The sequence below is a fragment of the Aotus nancymaae genome, unplaced genomic scaffold, assembly GCF_030222135.1.
Source record: "Aotus nancymaae isolate 86718 unplaced genomic scaffold, 86718_ANA_hifiasm-v0.15.2.pri h1tg000014l, whole genome shotgun sequence".
Classification (NCBI taxonomy): Eukaryota; Metazoa; Chordata; class Mammalia; order Primates; family Aotidae; genus Aotus; species Aotus nancymaae.
The window spans coordinates 20,705,367-20,709,315 of record NW_026988425.1 but is presented as its reverse complement, the minus strand read 5'-3'; the positions used below and the strand labels follow the sequence as shown (position 1 = coordinate 20,709,315).

Genomic DNA, 3,949 nt, shown 5'->3' with positions numbered 1-3,949 from the left:
ATAAATAGACATGAATCTGTCATGCTTTGTAGAGAACATTCGAGAAATTGTAGGTAGTGTGAAAACTCCACACAATAAAAAAAAAATCTCTGGGATAAAGAATGCATGAATGAAATAATTACTTACAGGACGAGCACAGGCTCTGGGCCAGGTAAGAATGCAAAAGAGAGAGGTAGGTAAAAGAAGACAGGGAGACTTTATGAGAGAGCCACACGCTGACTAAAGAGTTCCTCAAATGTGTAAGGGAAAACCAATTGGAATATAGCCCCAAATATTGCTGTAATAACATATATATGTATGTATGTATATGTTACACGTGTTTTATGTATATTCTATATATCCTCATGTGTGCATTGCATATTTCAACTAATTTATTATATGCAGTTCATTACAACATATGACTTGGTATACTGTAAATCTTGTGCTTTTATAACCCTACTTTATGTATGGTTAAATAGAGACAACTGTAAACAGTAGTTGTGGAGGACACTTTTGAATGTGAGCCTGAGACCTACAAAGAGTAGCTCAAGTAAATAGCAGCCTGAATCAGCTCGCTTTCTTCATATCAAAACTAGATAATCCAAATGATATCTTTCACTTTAAGTCCAAATTTTGGTTTCCATGTACCTAAATACAGTTTAATTTCTGAAAATGGTTACCCAAATTTTTAACTTTACTCACGCTTCCATGATACTTTTAAAAAGTTATAGGTTAGAACTAAAATAAATACTATTATTTTATTAATAAAAATAATTGTGATAAATATCCTGCCTCTACACCTCAATATTCTTAAAAATACTAAATGTCTGCTATGACAAGTCTTTCCCAATCTCTCATGTACACTTCTGGGTCCTGCAGATCATATTTGTGTCTGTACCCACACTCTTGTACCTGACTCATGTGTTCCATGTGATGTGAAAGGAAGAGAAACTGAACAAGAAAAAGGAGGAACTCAAGGTTGCCTAAACTGATGGTGTCAATGTGGAGATGCACTTGAAGCAGATTGAGATCAAGAAGTTCAAGTATGGTACTGAAGAGCATGGCAAGGTGAAAATGCGAGGAAGGTTGCTGCGAACCTACATCATCAGTATCCTCTTCAAGTCTATCTTCCAGGTGGCCTTCCTGCTGATCCAGTGGTACATCTATGGATTCAGCTTGAGTGCCGTTTACACTTGCAAAAGAGATCCCTGCCCACATCAGGTGGACCGCTTCCTCTCTTGCCTCACAGAGAAAACCATCTTCATCATCTTCATGCTGGTGGTGTCCTTGGTGTCTCTTGCCTTGAATATCACTGAACTCTTTCATGTTTTCTCAAGGGCATTAAGGATCAGCTTAAGGGAAACAGTGGCCCTTACCATGCCACCACTGGCCCGCTGAGCCCCTCCAAAAACTGTGGGTCTCCAAAATATGTTTATTTCAATGACTGCTCCTCACCAACCACTCCCCTCTCACCCATGTCTCCTCCTATGTACAAGCTGGTTGCTGGAGACAGAAACATTCTTCTTGCCACAATTACAACAAGCAAGCAAGTGAGCAAAACTGGGCTAATTACAGGGCAGAACAAAATCAAATGGGGCAGGCAGGAAGCACCATCTCTAACTCCCATGCACAGCCTATTGATTTCCCCGATGACAGTAAGAATTCTAAAAAACTAGCTGCTGGACACAAATTACAGCCACTAGCCATTGTGAACCAGCAAACTTCAAACAGAGCCACCAGTCATGCCAGCAGCAAACCTTGGCCTGATGATCTGGAGATCTAGATACAGGCTTGAAAGCATCAAGATTCCACTCAATTGTGGAGAAGAAAAAAGGTGCTGTAGAAAGTGCACCAGGTGTTAATTTTGATCCAGTGGAGGTGGTACTCAACAGCCTTATTCATGAGGCTTAGAAAACACAAAAACATTAGAACACCTAGGTCCATTGAGGCTGTCTGGGGTAGATGGGGGGAGGGGGAGGGGGAGGGGACAAGAGAGATGCATGTTGGTATTTAAAGTAGCAGACTCAAATAACTTAGATTATAAATAAGAGTTCCGTACTGGGTGATACATAGATAAACGCTTTTTCTCCTGGCAAACACCCGTAAGAATGGTTCTGTGTATGTGAATGAGTGGGTGGTAATTGTGACTAAATAGTTTTGTTTTACCAAGAAACTGAAATAATTTTGGCCGGGAATAAATACTTCCTGAACATCTTAGGTCTTTTCAACAAGAGAAAGAGGATTGTCCTGAAGTCCCTGCTAAAACATTCCATTGTTAAAATTTGTACTTTGAAGGTAAGCTTTCTAGGACTGACCCTCCAGGTGTCAATGGACTTTTTTATTCTTGATATCAGTTTAAAATTCAGACAAGGCCCACAGAATAAGATTTTCCATGTATTTGCCAATGCCAGTGTTACACCCACCTTCTTTTTCCATCCACTTGCACCATATCATTACCATCACTTTTTCATCATTCCTCAGCCACTACTCACATTCATTTAATGGTTTCTGTAAACATTTTTAAGACAGTTGGGATGTCACTTAACATTTTTTTTCTTTTTTTGAGCTAGAGTCAGGGAATCAAGCCATGCTTAATGTTTAGCAATCACTTGTATGTGTATGTGTGTGGAAGAGTATGTTTTGTTTGTTATATATTATTACAAGCAGATACTGTATCAAGTCACAAACACAGATTTGAAAATAATGTGTATACAGTGTTCAAATGTGAACCTTTCTCATGGATTTTTGTGGTGTGGCCCAATATGGTGTTTACCTTATATAATTCCTGCTGTGGCAAATAAAGCACATTTTTTTTTCTAAAATGTTTTTCCCTATGTATCCTATTGTGGATACTGGTTTTCTTAATTATGACTATTTCTCTCTTTTTGTAGGATATAGCAATAATGCTATTACTGAAATGAATGATTTTCTTTTTCTGAAATGTAATCATTGATACGTGTATGATAGAATTTTAGTACTGTAAGCAGGCTTTAGTCATTATTGTGAGAGACATAGAAAAAATGCTCAGAGTGGACTATTAAGTGTGCCTAAATGAATTTGCAGTAACTGGTATTCTTGGGTTTGCCCTACTTAATACACAGTAATTCAGAATTTCTATTGTGAGTTTGACAGTCTTCTGGGGTGACCAGCAACTTTGATGCTTGCATTAACATTTTATCTGGAATGCAAGAGAGGTTGAAAGAGGATCCAGTAGTACACATATAACCAATTTATTTGAACTATATGCTGAAGACGTCTACCAGTTTCTCCAAATGCCATTTTTAAAACTCACCACAGACAATTAGTGAAATGCTGAGTATGACACTTTTCTTCTTGCATGTCAGCTACATAAACAATTTTGTACAATGAAAAACACTAATTTGTTTGACATTTCATGTTAAACTACTGTCAAGTTCAGTTTCATCACATGTAATAGAGCCCTAGTCCATCATCAGAATGTGTTCTGGAGAGTGTTCTTTATTCAATAAAGTTTTAATTTAATATAAAAAAAAAAACACTACATGCCTGTATTTCAGTGCAAATTTGACTTAGCACAAATTAATAAGAAAGGAATACTTTAGAACATAAAATAACATCTGCAAATAAGGTTGCACCATTGCAGTCGCTCCTTACATAGCAAGCAATATATGACCAGAAGCAGCATTTAGCACAAGTCTCTGGAGGATACTTTGTTATTTGCTTTGAGAAAAGGGAAAAAGGAAGCCCATTTGTCAGTGGTGGAGATGAGACTCTAAGTTGTTTGAATTACCATTTTTGGTTTCTTTCCATTATTTATTTTATAAAACACAAGCATCTAGTTTATAGAGACCTTATGCTAGAAAGCACTAGCTATGAGTAACAGATGGCAGCTTGTAGGGGGTTGGAAATGGAGCAACAGGAGTTCGATATTCTGTATTTATTTATTCTTGGAGCTGATAAGTATTTGAGAGGTCTTCCCGTTTACAAATTT

The 3,949-nt window shown here is 37.4% G+C and overlaps 1 pseudogene; it reads left to right on the top strand.

The window, feature by feature from the left end:
• Window positions 1–807: 807 nt before the first annotated feature.
• Window positions 808–1,762, top strand: LOC105733005 (gap junction alpha-1 protein-like; annotated as a pseudogene).
• The last annotated feature ends 2,187 nt before the right edge of the window (window positions 1,763–3,949 follow it).